The 17,647-nt window shown below is 43.0% G+C and overlaps 1 protein-coding gene across 1 annotated transcript in view; it reads left to right on the forward strand.

Moving 5' to 3' along the window:
• The window catches only part of FAT3 (FAT atypical cadherin 3), a 644,263-nt gene that overhangs the window by 14,002 nt on the left and 612,614 nt on the right, over positions 1-17,647 (forward strand). The gene's annotated exons all lie outside the window — the stretch shown is intronic.

A 17,647-nucleotide genomic window follows, 5' to 3' on the forward strand; every position in this document is an offset into this window, starting at 1 on the left:
TATATATATATATATATGTATACACACACACACACACACACATATATGATCTTCCCTGGTGGCTCACACACTAATGTATCTGCCTGCAATGCGGGAGACCCAGGTTCGATCCCTGGCTCAGCAAGATCCCTTGGGGAAAGGAATGGCTACTCACTCCAGTATTCTTGCATGGGAAATCCCGTGGACAGAGGAGCCTGGCGGGCTACAGTCCATGGGGTTGCAAAGAGTCAGACAGGACTGAGCGGCGAACACTTCATACTATATACAGATAAATCATTTATTTAGGTTGCCCCAGGTCTTACTTGCAGCATGCAAACTCTTAGCGGTAGCACGTAGGGTCTAGTTCCTTGACCAAGGATTGAACCCGGACCCCCTGCATTGGGGTCATGGAGTTTAGCCCCTGGACCTCCAGGGAAGGCCTCCAGATTATTATTACAATGTTTTTTGATAATCTAATATAATACTATTATATTGTACATGTCAGCAGCCCATCTCACAATTGGTCATTTCCATCCCCATGGGCTGCTGGCATTGGTAGGATGTTTCTGATTTCCTTGACTGCACTTTGATAAAGTCTTATTATTAAAAATAAACATTGACGAGATCAGCTTTGATAGAGAATTCTATACTTGGAATATCATGTCATACATGAGCCAGCATGAGACTCTGAGATCTTGAGTGAGACTGTGGTGATGGAAAGCAAGGTTAAGGCCTTCTTATGTGTATATTCATCCTCTGCTCTCATGCATATCAGTTTCTCTCCCCAGACCTGGGTAGAGTTCTGTATTTCTTTCTCACACCTTGAGGATACTGCTAAAGAAATTTTTGCCGCATCATTAAACTGAATAAGCCTTGCATTGACAACATGGTGATTAGTTTTGGATAACAGTTTCCTAAAACATTGTTCTAATTGCTAAAAGTGCAGCCTTTGTCCATCTGTCTGGCTGGTAGTTTTATTCAAGAAGGCAAATAATCAGAATGAGCCACACTTTCATTTATAGTCACTAAACTCCTGTGTTTCACAGCTAAAACAAGGTAGGCACTCAATGGTGTTAATGCTAAGTCAGAACTCTTATTGTACAGTCACACCACAAGACTCAAAAATGTACAGTTAGCTAATTTGGAGCTTGATAATTTGGTAGAATATGATCAAGAAGCAGAGTGTAAAGAAAAATTGCTGTGGGGAGCCTTTTACAAAACTTTAAAAATAATTTGTTCTGATATATGTTAACTCTTGCATTTTTTCCTGGATCTTACTTACTTTTACTTTGCACACATTTCTAGTAAGCTAGACTTCTCTTTTTTTATTGGAATGTAAGTACTTTACAATGTTGTATTGGTTTCTGCTGTACAACGTTGTGAATCAGCCATTGTTCAGTCACTCAGTTGTATCCAACTCTTTGTGACCCCATGAACTACAGCACACCAGGCCTCCCTGTCCATCACGAACTCCTGGAGCTTGCTCAAACTCATGTCCGTTGAGTGGGTGGTGGCACCCAACCATCTCATCCTCTGTCATCCCCTTCTCCTCCTGCCCTCAATCTTTCCCAGCATCAGGGTCTTTTCAAATGAGTCATCTCTTCACATCAGGTGGCCAAAGTAGTGGAGTTTCAGCTTCAGCATCAGTCCTTCCAATGAATATTCAGGACTGATTTCCTTTAGAATGGACTGGTTGGATCTCCTTGCAGTCCAAGGGACTCTCAAGAGTTTTCTCCAGCATCACAGTTCAAAAGCATCAATTCCTCAGTGCTCAGCCTCCTTTATGGTCCAGCTCTCCCTTCCATACATGAACACTGGATCAGCCATGTGTATCTGTATATCCCCTCCCTCTTGGATCTCCCTCCACCTTCCTGTCCCACCCCTCTGTGACCTCCCAGAGCACCAAGATGAGCTCCCTGTGTTTACAGCGGCCTCCCACTAGCTGTCTTACTTACATATGGTAGTGTGTATATATATATGTCAGTGCTCCCCTCTCAGTTTGTCCCTCTCCTTCCCCCCGATTTGTCCACAAGTCTGTTCTCCATATCTGTGCCTCTATTCCTGCCCTGCAGATGGGGTCATCAGCACCATTTACTAGATTCAATAGATATGATCCTATGGTATCTTAGAGATTGTACAGTGTAGAGGATTGCTGTATGGTGGCATAGTAGCAACAATGAGGACTAACCCTGTTAATCAGACAGTGAGAGAACTCAGTGGCTAAGCCCCATTGAGGGTTAATTGTGCGTCAGGCATTAAAAAGTATTAAATCATTTACTTTTCACAAGGATTCCATGAGGTCGTTACTTGCTTACCCACATCTAAGGATGAAGAAACAAAAGCTTGGTTTTCAGTTACTTGTCCAGGTTTCCCAGCTTGTGATAAAGCTGGGATTTGAATGAGGCAGGCCAGCCCCAATCTGAGCTCTTCATCACTTCCCTACACTTCAGACATTTGCTGGATAAACAGCTAAGTGTCTCCTTGAGGGCTGACCCAAAGGGAGCCCATCACTTCATTAGAAGCCAGTATAAGAGCTGGTCATTATAATGAAGAGTCTCAATCATTGTAGAGGGCCAGATTCCTCAGGAAACAGCCCAAGGCAAAATTTACAGCACATGTTAATGTTTATTAAGGGTGCAGTCCCAGGGGAACACGTATGAGGGCAAAAAGGAAGTCAAGACCTGCAGAAAGGGAGACCAGATATAAATGAGTATGTAATTAAATTGGTCACAGCTTTACAAAAAGTGCCAGCCTGTTTCTCAGTCACCCTGCTTGTCTCTAGGGAGGTCACATGGAACCTCTGCGTCGTGGGCCAGTCAGCCTGGACAAGCAGCTTTTCTCTTGATTCTTTCCCTCTTTGACCTTCTATTGATCAGATCTGCCACCTGGGGCATCAGCTCCTCAACTCTGTTGGGGTGGGTAGTGGACCGGGCTGAGCTTAGTGGATCTTGGCCGTACACAGAGGCTGGGCAGAGAATTTCAGTGTATTTGGGAAAGATCTTTGGTCAAAACAAAGTCTAAGCAGAAAGAAACACAACCCATACTATTGTGATGCCTACTTAGATGCTTAGCTACTTGGAAAACAACATTACCCAAAATGGCACTTTCCCCACTGGCTCTGTTTTGTAAGGGTGTCATGGTTCCTGTTTCTCTGATCCCTGGGTGCGAAGAACGGCCCTGGAAGAACTGCCAGCGCTCCATATCTTTGATCGATGTGGGCCAAACCTCTTTGCAACACCTCTTCTTTCTTGAAACCTGAGTGCTGTTTTATCAACTGTCTTTGTGTGCATGAGTCTGGGGGCTAGAAATGCAGGGGAGGTAGAAGAGAGACCAAGGTCTGAGGATGCTGTGAAAGCGTGTCTCCTTCACCTACATCCGCGTATCATTCCTTGGCACAATGTAGTCATCTCCGTTGTCCTCCTCGTTGGGACCACCGCCACCATCTAGCACTGTTTTGTCTGTTAGATCCTCTGCAGGGTGTGGCACATACTGGAACCCATGCAGTCCTCACATTAAACTTATGGGCAGGGTCTCATGACCCTAGATTTACAGGTGTGGGAACTGAGGTTTAGAGAGGTTGGATAACTTGCTTAATTTCAAAAAGCTACAAGTAGCAGAGCCAAGGATCATCTCACTTCACAGTCCTTGTTCTTGTCCTGACTACTTGCTGCTCTTGGAGCCCCCATGTTGGGGCCTCTTGGAAAAATGCCTCCCCCACTGCCACGCTCGCCCTGTGCACCCCTTTTTTCGTGTGCTTTTGTTGCTAGGAGCTTAAAGGGAATATCTGCAATATTCAGCAACCCATTATAATATGTGCTGCATATTATACATGTAATACTTAATATAATGATCATATAAGAAAAATATAGTACATATTAAATATATTTACAGTATGCTGTGCTCATTTGTTTCAGTCGTGTCTGACTCTTTGTGACCCCACAGACTGTAGCCCGCCAGGCTCCTCTGTCCATTGGATTCTCCAGGCAAGAATACTGGAGTGGGTTGCCATGCCCTCCTCCAGGGGATATTCCCAACCCAGGCATCGAACCCATATCTCCTGCGTCTACTTCATTGCAGGCAGATTCTTTACCACTGAGCCACCAGGAAAGCCCCCCAAAACAAACTATATAACACATAATATACATCATATAGTATCATATGTTATAAAGGTATAATATGTTATATATTTGATAGTATCAGATAAGGTATGCCATTATATATTTGTATATATTGAGTACCTACTATGTGCTGAGCTTTGTTCTAGGCACCAAGTTAGACCAGTGAGTCAAGTGGACAAAAATCCTTATCCTGTAACATTCTTATGGAGAAATGGAGAATAATCAAGATAAGTATAACATGCAATGTGTTAGACGGGTTAAGTGCTAAGCACCTAAAATAATCCTCAATGAAAGAAGAAAGAATGTGTGTAGGTGGCAGAGGGTTTCAGAGAAGGCCTTACTAAGACAGCCTCTGGATTGAGTCATAAAGGGGTTTTAGATGTGGAAGCTTTTTACTTCAGCTTGCAGGAAAGCAAGAAAGGGCACAAACTTGGCTGATGGTCATAGCCAACTCTGATAACTGCTCTTCGTGATTAACAAAACCACTAGGAACTGTAGGAGGAGTGTAATTTAAAAGACACAATTGTAAATGCAGATTTGTTCAACCCAGAAGTTTTAAAGTATTTTACAATGAATCAAAAGTCTTGATATCAATGTGTATGTGTTAATTGCTCAGTCCTGTTTGACTCTTTGCAACCCCATGGACTGTAGTTCACCAGGCTCCTTTGTCCATGGGATTTTCCAGCCAAGAATACTGGAGTGGATTGCCATTTCCTTCTCCATGGCGTCTTCCCGACCGAGACTGAACCCAGGTTTACTGCATTGGCAGGCGGATTTTTTACCAGTCTGAGCCAAGGAAGTCTGATCCATCTTAAAAAATTTTTTTAACTCCAACATGCCCACATCTTAAGAGGAAAATCTATTTCCCTTGGTAATGATATAATTATTTCCCATCCTCCTTCTAGAGTCTATTTTTCTGCATACTGTTTTACAGCAACTCTACTTTGATTTTTATCAAATGTGTTGTCTTTAAGGGGCTTTCCCAGTGGCACAATCAGGAAAGAATCCGCCTGCAATGCAAGAGACCTGGGTTCGATCCCTGGGTCAGGAAGATCCCCTGGAGGAGAATCCACTCTAGTATTCTTGCCTGGAAAATTCCATGGGCAGAGGAACCCAGGAGGCTACAGTCCATGGGGCCACAATGAGTCAGACATGACTGAACAACTAAGCACTTGCTGACTCATTGTCTTTCAAACCGTCGAACTGAGCAGGTGCTGAATCAGGTGTGATGTCTTAGCTGCTGGGTGAGGTGCTTGGTGCCTTGCTTGGAGAATTTCTATTCTAGTTGGGAGGATAAGGCATGCTTGTGGGAAAAGAGGAAGTGTGCTGTCCTGTTTCATAAAAGAAACATGTATATACCCTGTACCTAAATTACTAATTTTCAAAGAATTTGAGTAATTTAATATCCCTTTTTTGGCCAAAGTTATAATTGAACTGGATATTTAAATACTCTTTGATGATTCTTTGGAGCATATTTAGCCCAATGCCCTGCTTTGAAATTTGAGGACAATGAGACTTATTGAGATAAGGTGACTTTTCCACCATCCCAAAATGGTCAGTGGTACAACTGAGCCTAGAATCCAGGACTTGCAATCATGTGCCACTGTTTTGCTGAGATCTGTCTCCCTGATTCAGAAGATGCTGTTAAGTCTTGGGTTGTCATTGTTAACCTATTTACTACCGAGATGTGGAGTTACCGACTTGGCCATAAACAGACATGATCTTTTACTAGAATGGCTGATACCAGATTTGACTGTGCACTTTATACTTGTGAGGATTCTGGCTGACCATGCTTTATGATATTTTGCAACTTATTTTACATTCTGTTGTTTACTGACCTAAAAACATCACACCTACCATTTGAAGCAAAGGGCAGGACACACTTTTCTTTTTAAATCACACATGCTCAGTTTTTAGTCACAGAACTCTTGAAATCAATAGCATATGCAAACACTCCTTTTCCCAAAGTGGTTTTCTACTCTGCAATCACTATGCTGTTTGGGGTAAGATAAATAAGTCCAACATTAGAACACTACACATTAAAATGAGAAACAGTAGCATTGTCGTTCTAAAATATTAGGGAGCTATGAAAACCACGAACACAACACATCCCCCTGTGGCTTCTGGCAGTGCCTGGTAAACTCACTGATGCCCAGCCCTGTTCCTCTGGCTTCCCTGGGAGAACACTGGGCCGCTGAAAATTCTCTGCTGAAACTGGCTGCCCAGGCCGCTAGTGTGGGTTGGTGAAAGGGAGAGGTTTCTGCTTTCTTTGTTCTGATCAGACTCAATGCAGTTTCTCCAGCTGTGAGGTCGAATTTCCAGCCCTTTGGTAAATTTAAATCGTCGTTTTGTCTGGTTGCCAGTGCTGGTCTCGGGCCGCCAGGGCTGCAGTGGGAAAGTACAGGGGTTGGGAGCGTGCAGGTGGGATTGGCTCTGGGACAAACACTGAAGCGTCCTGGGGACCTCGGACGCTCAGTTGACATGAGGAGCTTGGTACCCGGGTTTATGAGTAGATGCCCTGTCACTCTCAGGAAGGTTTCTCTGCTTGCAGGGAGGCTTTCCTAGTTGGCCTGTGGGATTCTTAATGAAGATGTTGGAAAGAGCAGTGCTGCTGTGTTTCAGCTTCTAACCAGAAGCTGAATGAAGATCAGAAGTTCTCTGTCCCTCTCAAATGGATCCTAGCATTTCTCACTTCCGATAACGAGTGTGGTTTTCTTTGCTTGTGTGTTTCTTGTTATTGTTTTCTGTCTTTCAGTGTCTGTGAGTCCCTCAGATTTGTTAGATCTTGAATAGACATATGAACCCCAAATAACTGTAGTAAGAAATGCAGAAAATACTGAGCAGGAAGTTACTGGATTTCCTTTAGTAAGCAAATGTATCCTAGAAGCTCATGGTTGAAAATTGCTTTTTATTTAATGAGTCATTTTTATTGGAAGGTAATGATTATGTCCAGGCCATAAATACAGTGTAAATTCCCTTCAGCAGACATTAAAAATATGACTTTCAATTGCAAGCAGCTTTAAAAGCTTAAGAATATTGAAGTACAAATTTTCAAACCTGTGTATTCTGTACACATATGGATAAAAAGAAATGAATAAAACCCAAGAAGAGTTCATGCATAGAAAAACATGTTTCTGACCACCATCTGTGGTTGAATATTGCAAGTTGAATGAGAACATGTAACACTGTAATGATAAAGGCTTTTAAAGGTGTTGCTGCATGTGGCAGCTCATTTATTGTTGCAGTATTCTGTGTGTTACCACCCTCTCTCCATTTTACAAATGAAGCACAAGATGGTTTGGTGATTTGCCCAAATACTTCATCTTTCCAACATGTTGCCTTTTTGTGTTTGCTACTGCTGCTGCTAAGTTGCTTCAGTCCTGTCCGACTCTGTGCGACCCCATAGACGGCAGCCCACCAGGCTCCACCATCCCTGGGATTCTCCAGGCAAGAACACTGGAGTGGGTTGCCATTTCCTTCTCCAATGCAGGAAAGTGAAAAGTGAAAGTGAAGTCGCTCAGTCGTGTCCGACTCTTAGCGACCCCATGGACTGCAGCCCACCAGGCTCCTCCGCCCATGGGATTTTCCAGGCAAGAGTACTGGAGTGGGTCGCCAGTGCCTTCTCCCTTCTTGTGTTTATGAATATGTAATTTTTAAGACTATCAGTTTGAACAATCCAGTTTCAACATTTAATTATATTTTTCTTCCAGGAACACTCAGACAACAATAGGAGTTATTACTGGTGGTTAAACTTTATAGTTTATATAGGAATAAATTTTAAAAATCCAACTGTGCTCCAAATTTACCTAGGAAATAAAAACTGTATGTATCAACATTCTGTTCAGCTGCCCAGAGGGCAGATGACAAAACTTTTTCAAAACGTTTTTATACTTATAATACCAAGATACTGAACTGACTGTTTCCAGCTAGCTCTGTGATTTTGTTGGATTAGCCAGGCATGTGCAAGATTTGGGTGTATAGGCCCAGCTTGAACTATATCCCTCATCTCAGTTCAGTATCAGCTGTCTATCTGTCTTACTCTTTCTGCTTAATTGTAAGCTCCTTTGCAGGATTTATTTTTCTTTTTTTCCCTTTTTAAAAAAAAATATTGAAATGTAGTTGATTTACAACATTGTATTAGTTTCAGGTATACAGTAAAATGACTCAGTTATATGTATGTATATGTTTCAGATTTCCCATTATAGAATATTATAAGATACTGAATGTAGTTTCCTGTGTTATATAGTAAATCCTTGTTGTTTATCTATCTTGTATACAGTAGTTTGTATCTGTTAATCCCGTACTCCTAATCCAACAAGCCTACTCCTGGGCGTATGTCTGGAGAAGACTCTGATTGAAAAGATACACACACCACAATGTTCATAAACAGGGCTATTTACAACAGTCAAGACATGGAAGCAACACAAGTGTCTACCAACAGATGCTAAGTCTGCTGCTGCTGCTGCTAAGTCACTTCAGTCGTGTCCGACTCTGTGCGACCCCATAGACGGAAGCCCACCAGGCTCCTCTGTCCCTGGGATTCTCCAGGCAAGAACACTGGAGTGGGTTGCCATTTCCTTCTCCAGTGCATGAAAGTGAAAAGTGAAAGGGAAGTCGCTCAGTCATGTCCGACTCTCCGTGACCCCATGGACCACAGCCCACCAGGCACCTGCATCCATGGGATTTTCCAGGCAAGAGTACTGGAGTGGGGTGCCATTGCCTTCTCCAGACACCAGATCTAGGTGTAGGTATATACACCACAAAGGATTTCTAAAGATTGATTTCTTAAGCACAGTTGTGTCCTGTGCTCACCCAGTCAGAGGTTGAGTGGGGATTTTTGGAAGAAAAGGAAAAGGAAAGGGCTGGCTGTGTACCTCCAGCCGCAGCTCTGCGTTTCTGTCTCATTCCTTTGCAAAGGTTGGATGAGGTGAAGGAAATATGTTTTCTGGTAATCAGCTTCACCTCTGAGCAGGTGGGGATTTGACCCAGGAGCTTTCTTGTTCTACTTTGGTTCAAAGATTTGAATAACCAGTATGAAGATAAAGAAAATTGAGACACAAATACTCTCCTGAAGAGCTTCTTTGCCAGTGCTGGAGATCCATGGCTTATTTTCTCCTGGTTATTGAAGGTAGAGACAAAAATAAAAATAGGTTATATTTAAAAGTAATTTTACTTTGTAATAACTTTTCATTGTCCCATTGACCCCAGTAGGGTTTTTTAGCTTGTATTTAAATGTTCTTTATCCCTACGCAAACAGAGCCAAAAGACAAAAAAAAAAAAAAAACGTCCACAGAGCTGCCCATCACTCTTTGAAAATATTTTGGGCACATTAGAAGGCATGTGAGATCTTAATTCCCCGAACAGAGGTTGACCCCAAACCCCCTGCATTGGCAGCCAGAGTCTTCACCACCTGGCCAGCAGGGAAGCTTCTGCCGCCGCTTCTGTGTAAGCGTCCTCTCTGATTCCCAGTGCTTTCTCGTCACCTGGCTGCTTCTCTTGTTTAATGTCCTCTTGTCCATTTCTTTGGCTGACTCTGTTATCTGAAGGACTTTGTCATCCACATAATTCCTTTAGCTTTCTTTTCTCCACTCTGTTTTTTCAGTAAGGCCCTATCAACTTATTATTGGCAACCTCAGCTCACCAAGCCCTGCACGTCCCTGTCTCTTTCATCAGGCGCTGCCTCAAACCCTGGCCAGCACTTTGGGATCATTTCAGGTAGAGGTTGTTATCTAAGGTATTCCATACTATTTCTACTGTGCCAAGGGCCTCCAGTTTCACCACTCTCTTTTGGGCAATTTTTAAAAAAATCTTCATCCTCAGCTTCTGCTTTATGTGGGTTGCCTTCTTCTGCTGTTTCTTTGCAAAAGTACTTCACTGCTTTTCAAAGTTAGGCTTCTGTCACCCGCTGACCATCCTGCCACCCACACGCTTTGTGTTGGCAAAACTTCTCTGACCTCTTTAACAATTCTGTCTTCTCCTTAATTCCACTTTCTTCTTCAGCAGGAAATAATCTACTTTTCTTCTTAGAATAGCATGGTTTTAAGCTTGTTCCACAACTGATTTTGTGTATATAGTAAATGAGTTATTTTATATACCACCCATGGTCAAGATTCCTTATATATATATATATATAATCTTTAGCCTCTCTCATTCCAAAAGGAATGTAATGGAAATTAATGGTGCTCAGTTGTACCTGCCCCCAAAGGCTCAAACATTCATATATTTGAAACACAAGAGCATTCAGTTATCAAACATTTCTATATTTACCAAGCCATGACTCCTGTTTTTCTGACAGGTAGTGTATACTACTTTTGATGAGTTACACTGTTTAATGCAGCCAAGAAAATGGTCCTTACAGATGGGGAGTCATCTCTTCTGTACAGGCCAGGCAGTTCTCACTGGTGCTAACCCAGACCAAGGCCTGGCCCCCACCAAAATGACTTTGTAGAGTGAGAGATGAGAAAGCAGCCTGATACTCGGCTAGGGCGGTTCATGTTCTGTTAGCCAAGAGACTCTTATGGACAAATGCGAGAGAGGTTTGCAGGTCAGCCCTTAGCTTTGGCTTCTTCATCTGTTTATACTCAGGGTAAGAGTCTTCACTGATGTCATCAAAAACAACCTAAGTATCAAAAAAAAAAAAGCAAAATTGTGCATTTGGGTTTGAACTTTGTCACTGTTTTAGAATTGCCAACATGACTAGAATAGGGTCTTTGGAGCAAAAGAATGTGGGCTGAAGTTCTCTCTGTTTGAGGAAGGAAGAAGCTTGACAAGGAATCAGAGCAGATTCTGGAAGATGGATGTCCCAGGATGGGGCTGTGGGGTGAGGTCAGGTTGAGGGGGCTGTTTAGGTCATCATTGGAAGAACATTCGGAGGAAGCAACCATGAGGGATAGCACCATTGTTTGATGAGGTTGTCGGGATGGAATGCTGTCATGTAAACAGATTCCTCTGTGTGTGTGTGTGTGCGTGTATGTGTGTGTGTGTTCAAGGGAGAGCCAGGAACAAAACAGTACAGGTAAGGATCTGTTCTTGAGATAAATGGGGTTAAATTTTATAATAGGAATGATATGCAGGAAAGATTTGGGTTGAAAACAAATGTGAGTATGTCTGTTACAAGGAGTGGCATCTCTTATCCTCACAATTCCCATTTGACCTTGGTGACCTTTGACACTTACTGTGCCTCTTGCTAATAGCTGGAGTGCACAGTCTGTACCTGGGGTGTGGGCATCACACTTGCTCTGTGGCCTTCAGTGTTCTGTGGCTCTCATTCAGTGCTCCCTTTTCCAGGCTGACTCGGCTGTCTGCTTGATCTGTCTCCTGTGATTATACAGCTGTTTCTTTTCTTCTTTTCTGAGCACCCTGAAAGAAACCATGTTGAGTGTGCCTCCCCATGTGAGGTAGCGCCCGTGTGACCTTGACAGCCACAGGCATAATTACGCACCCTTTAGGGTTAAGGATAGTCAGTATAATGTATCTGTCTTCATAGGGCTGCCCTGGTGGCTCAGACTGTAAAGAGTCTGCCTGCAATGCAGGAGACCTGGGTTCAGTCCCTGGGTTGAGAAGATCCCCTGGAGAAGGGAATGGAAACCTACTCCAATATTCTTGCCTGGAGAAGCCCATGGACAGAGGAGCCTGGTGGAATATAGTCCATGGGCTTGCAAAGAGTTGGACACGAATGAGTGACTAACACTTTCACAGAGCCGAGGCAAAACCCAGATCCCTTTCTCTTTAAGGCAGCTCCCTTTTGCGAGAGAATGTCTTGGTAACACACCAGTCTTTGATTTAGCAGCTAGAATTCGTTCACTGGTTGAGAGAGGTGAGGGTTGGAGGGGCGTCACATCTCCATGTGTGGGTGCCAGAAAATAGACTCTGCTCCACGCTCCCTACCCCAGCTGACCTCTTCCTGTTGATGAGCTGTTCGAGGGATGACGTCCTTAGGGAAACACGGGCATCTTCCTGGTTTTGATTTTGGCTTTTGTTGTACCGAGGCGAAACTCGCATAACATGAAATGTACCATTTTGAAGTGTTGGATCCTGTGGCATTCACACTGCGGTACAGCCAAGACCTCTCTCTAGTTCCAAACCGGGTGCCCACTGAGCGGTGACTCTCAGTACCCTCTCGCCTTCGCCTGCAGACCGCCAGTCTGTCTTCTGTCTTCCGTTTCTAGTGTTCCTAAGCACAGAGTGTAGCCATGTGATTCAGGGACCCCACGGTTAAAAGAAGGTGAAATCTTAGGGACTGGGATGTATGTTACCATAAATCCAGGAGGTGAGTTTCAAGGATAAAACCACATCTTGCTTTATCTTCCCTTTAGTGATAAAAGAAAGATGTTATATTTCTGAAGCATGTTTGATCTGACTTTGAAGGAATAAATCTATACATTTTGTTCAAGCAGATAGCCAGATAGCTGAAAGATAATGAGTTGATGAACTGGTTGTTTTTTTTTTCATTTTAAAATTGTATATTTTGATGAATCCTAGTAACAGTATGAAAGTGTATGGATTAATTGCCCATTTTAAGTATCCCATTCTGTTTTTTTTTTTTTTCTTAAAGGGAAATATTTTTGAAACACTAAGTATTCGTTATGGGAAAATAAGCATGCCAGGCCTAAGAAAGAGAATGAAAGAAACATGAGATGCTGCCTTTTTCTCAAACATTGGAGGGGAGTTTGTGTGCTTGCAGCAGGATTTTTGTTTCATGAGTTTTTGTTGGTTCTTTATTGCAGTATTAGTTACTTTCAGAGGACCTGATCTTATAAAATGCCAAAAGATCCAGGAGAAAATTGAATGCTTTGGCTCAGATCAATTGCATATTATGTTAGAAGACAGAAGACTTCATGGAAACACCTCCTGTTAAGGGGGCAGATGCTGAATTTTCCTTTGATTCTAGATTTTAATATTGACTTCCAGTATTTAATAATTAAAAAAAACACGTTTTCACATGTATTTTTAATTTTCTCAAGTTTGAAAGTTGCATGAGTCTCACACTGACCCTTGGAAGTGGATTTCAGAGTTGGTATTTAAAATACAAGATTCACAGAGACCAAAATGGTGGGGTGGTCAACTGGAGTGTCATTTTCCAGAATAAGCAGTATTTACATTATCCTATTTCAATATTTCCTTTAGTTTTCATTTGGTGAATCTGGTTGTTATTAAAGTGACAAAGCTAATGGAGTTACCTGCTGGGGTGGCTTCTCCCAGGAAGGCACCTGGAATAAAACCTTTCAAATACTGAGAGGAGATTGTTATGAGGTTCTGCCTCACAAGAGGGTCCCCTGAAGGTTAAACAGGAACATTCTCTGATTCTTCGAGAGTGTCCTTTGGTGTTAATCTTTCTGCCACCACCTAGATGCCTGTCAGCCCCAACTTAAATCCATTTTGAGATACGCCTTGGTCTTCCATGAGTTAACACAAGAACAAACAAATACCTTGGAGGGTTTTACCTCCTTCAAGTTTTGCTCATCTTGAGATTGCCATAGTCTAATGGCCTTTTTCAAGTGTGTATCAGGAAGGATGTTCATGGACACACCAAATCATAGATCAAGACGTACTATTTCAGGTGACTCTGTTCTTCAGTTTTGTGTTGTTTTTTTAATTTATTTTTAATTGAATGACAACATTTTAAAATTCCACAGTGTTTTACAATTTTCCAAGTTTCACACACATGATTTTATATAAATCCACAATAAGCCTTTTTAAAAAGTCCTCTACCTTGGGACTTCCCTGGTGGTCCACTGGTAAAGAATCCGCCTTCCAATATGGGGGACACGGGTTTGACCCCTGCTTAGGGAACTGGGATCCCACCCGCCCTGGGGCAACTATGCCAGCTCATTGCAACTAGAGAAGCTCCTGCTGAGCCCACGGGCTCTGGTGCTCATGCTCCATGACAGGAGAAGGCCAACACTGCAAAGAGAACCCCACGGGTGGTGCAGCTAGGGAAAAGCCCTAGGGCTGCAACGAAGTCCTGCTGCTGCTACTGCTGCTGCTGCTGCTGCTAAGTCGCTTCAGTGTGTCTGACTCTGTGCGACTCCATAGATGGCAGCCCACCAGGCTCCCCCGTCCCTGGGATTTTCCAGGCAAGAGTACTGGAGTGGGTTGCCATTTCCTTCTCCAATGCATGAAAGTGAAAGGTGAAAGTGAAGTTGCTCAGCCGTGTCTGACTCTTAGCGACCCCATGGACTGCAGCCTACCAGGCTCCTCCGTCCATGGGATTTTCCAGGCAAGAGTACTGGAGTGGGTTGCCATTGCCTTCTCCAAATGAAGCCCTAGTGCAGCAAAAAATAAAAGAGATCTGGGAGTAGAACCCTTACATTGCCCTCTCATCCCTCTCCCTGCTGGTAACCACTTGTTTGTTCTCTGTATCTGTGAGTCTTGCTTCTTTTTGGTTTTATTCACTAGCTCATTTACTTTTTAGATTGCACACTTTTGTGATATCATGCAGCATTTGTCTTTCTCCGTGTGGCTTATTTCACTTAGCATAATGCCATCCAAGTCCGTCTATGTTACTACAAATGGCATTATCTCATTTTTTTATGTCTAAGTAATATTCCACTGTATATATATACCACGTCTTCTTTGTCCATTCATCTGTTGATGGACACTTAGGTTGCTTACATATCTTGTCCATTGCAAATAATGCTGCAACAAATATTGGCGTGCACGCGTTTCTTAAAGAGTGTCTGCCGCAAGATAGCAGGTGTAGAGAGAACCAAACAGCTGCATTTAAAAGTGGATAATTCATTCTAAATCAGATGATTCTGAGATAAGTGATGTGCAGAACACACTTGGAGGACCGCCGTCCTAGCCTATTGAAGCCACTGGGGGCCTTGCTTTATTATTCAGGACATTTGCTGTTCCTCCTGATGTTGAGTCATGAGAAAATTTGGTGAGATGTTCAGGACCTAATTCCAGTCATTAGAAAAATGTTGACAAAGGCAAGTAGTCTGGATTCAGAGTCCAGAGACAAAGCCCTGGAGACTCTTATTCTACATTGGCACTGCCTTCCGTATACTGAAATTGAGACACCTTTATACCCTTTCCCTGGCTTGTCCTTCAGCCCACATTTTCCCTGTCACATCCTCTGGGATCTCATGAGAGATTTTGTCAGATGCCTTGCTGACATCCAGCTATGCTAGATCTACAGAATTTCCCTGATCCACAGTTCAGCAAACACATTTTTTGAGAGGAAAGAAGAAAAGGGATGGGCAAATAAAATTTTTTTAAAGGAAAAGAAAAATGAGATTAACTTGGCATGTTATCTCTTCGCCTGCTGATCCAAACATATAAATTTGAACCAACAAATTTCCTCTGGAATGCACAGATTGTAAGGTATACTTCCCAGGAGTCGCTGGAGCCTAACAAAGAAATTTACATGTGTTTTACAGGAGGTTTTGCCTCCCCACAGGAACATGTGCAGACACAAGTGTGATAACTCATTAATAGCAGCTTCCCTTTCTGTGTGATTGGAAGCGGGGGGAGGAGGCGCTGTCTTATAACAGCGATTTTTGGGCAGCGTGCAGAGATGGCATTTCCTTGTAAAAATCTCTGAGGGTTTCACACTGGTCACCCCTCACTTTCCTCCCATCTGCATGCCCCCTGCTAAATAGCCTTCACCCTTTCTCTGTCTGGTGTATCTGGGAGGAAACAGGGAAAGGATGGCTTCCCAAAGAAAAAGGGAAATTCCTGTAGTGCATTTGAATGACAAAACTGTATTTCTCCGAGGGTTTATTCCTAGAAAAGGGAAAGAGAATAGTAGGGATATGTGTGTCCCAGAATTCTGACCGTGAAACCATAGAAAAGAACTTTGACTCACAACTCACTTAAGCTAACGCCTCCCCTAGAGCCCCCCTCCCCATCCCCAGCCCCTGATATGGTGATTCATTGTGAAAATCTGAAGTGAACTGAATTTAGGTGCATGCAGAAGCCAGAGTACCAGGCGTCTGGGGATCATGCAGTGCCATCATCCCTCTCAAACTGATGGCTCAAAAGCACTGCCCTCCTGATGCACAGATTCTAAAAAGTGGGGGAAGCAAATTAATGATACTCAAAAGGAATTTAAAGTAGACTAATCAGGGGAGCTGTTTGCAGATGTGCTGATGTAGAAAAATCAGTATTGGCTTTGTCTGAAAAAAGGAGTGGAGTTTGTCTTCTCGAGCTAATTAAAATGGGCTTATCTGTAAATTTAGTTATTCATAAATCTTGCTTCCACAGAGCTGCTGTTTTTCTAATAGGATGGGAAGGCTGGGTTTCTGTAAATGTGGGTCACCCATGTGATTGAGTGACCCAGATTTCTGCAGACACCCAGAAGACAGAGCAGAGAGAGGATCTGCACAGCACAGCATGGGCACCCGGAGTGCCTATTCCGTGTGCTGACCACAGAGCTTGAACTGGACTGTTTTCACTTGGAAATCATGCTGTAGTTTCCTCCAAAGAAAACAGCACCAACTTCCAGGTCTTCCTGGGTTTTTTTTCCCCTCGATCACCTCTCTCTCTGAATTCATGAAGGGATCTTTTTTTTAAGCAGTGAAATTAGGTAGCATCTTTCTTGGCTGTGGCTCCAGTTGGGATAGCAGGCAGCACAAGATGCAGGCTGGTGGCCCTGAGTGTCCATCAGTGGAGAGTCTGGAAATGGACTCATGCTGATTTTAGACAGCTCATCAAATTAGCATTTTATGATCTCTCTGCATATTTTCTTTATAATGTAGCAGCAACTGTTTTCACTATGTGGTCAGCCAAATCATTTTTTTTTCCTGTTATAAATTATGCTCAAAATGACAGGGCTCAATGTAGAAAAAGTAGAAAACACACAAAGAAAGCAATAAAAGGGGGGAGGCAGAAATTAAAAAGTGAGAGAAAATAACTTCTTATTCTTCTGAAGCCATGAGCAAGATGTGGTTTTGTTTAGTGGATTACAAAAAAAAAAAAAATAAATAAATGAGCTCTGGAACCAGCTGTGCTGTGCTGTGCTAAGTTGCTCAGTCCTGTTCCACTCTCTGCGACCCCATGGACTGTAGCCCACCAGGCTTCTCTGTCCATGGGATTTCCCACGCAAGAATTCTGGAGTGGCTTGCTGTCTCCTACTCCAGGGGATCTTCCCAACACAGAGATCAAACCCAGGTCTCCCACATTGCAGGCGGATTCTTTACTGTCTGAGCCACCAGGGAAGCCCATGAATACTGAATTGGGTAGCCTATTCCTTCTCCAGGGGATCTTCCCGACTCAGGAATTGAACCAGGGTCTCCTGAATTGCAGGCAGATTCTTTACCAGCTGAGTTACCAGGGAAGCCCTTGGAAGCTGATACCTGCATTGAAACAGAAGCTCTACCATTTCTCAGCTGTGGGATTTGGGGCAATTATCTCATCTCACATGCTAGTAAAGTAATGTTCAAAATTCTCCAAGCCAGGCTTCAGCAATGTGTGAACCGTGAACTTCCTGATATTCAAGCTGGTTTTAGAAAAGGCAGAGGAACCAGAGATCAAATTGCCAACATCCGCTGGATCATAGAAAAAGCAAGAGAGTTCCAGAAAAACATCTATTTCTGCTTTATTGA

Source organism: Bison bison, unplaced genomic scaffold, assembly GCF_000754665.1.
Source record: "Bison bison bison isolate TAMUID 2011002044 unplaced genomic scaffold, Bison_UMD1.0 scf7180017864356, whole genome shotgun sequence".
Taxonomy (NCBI): domain Eukaryota; kingdom Metazoa; phylum Chordata; class Mammalia; order Artiodactyla; family Bovidae; genus Bison; species Bison bison.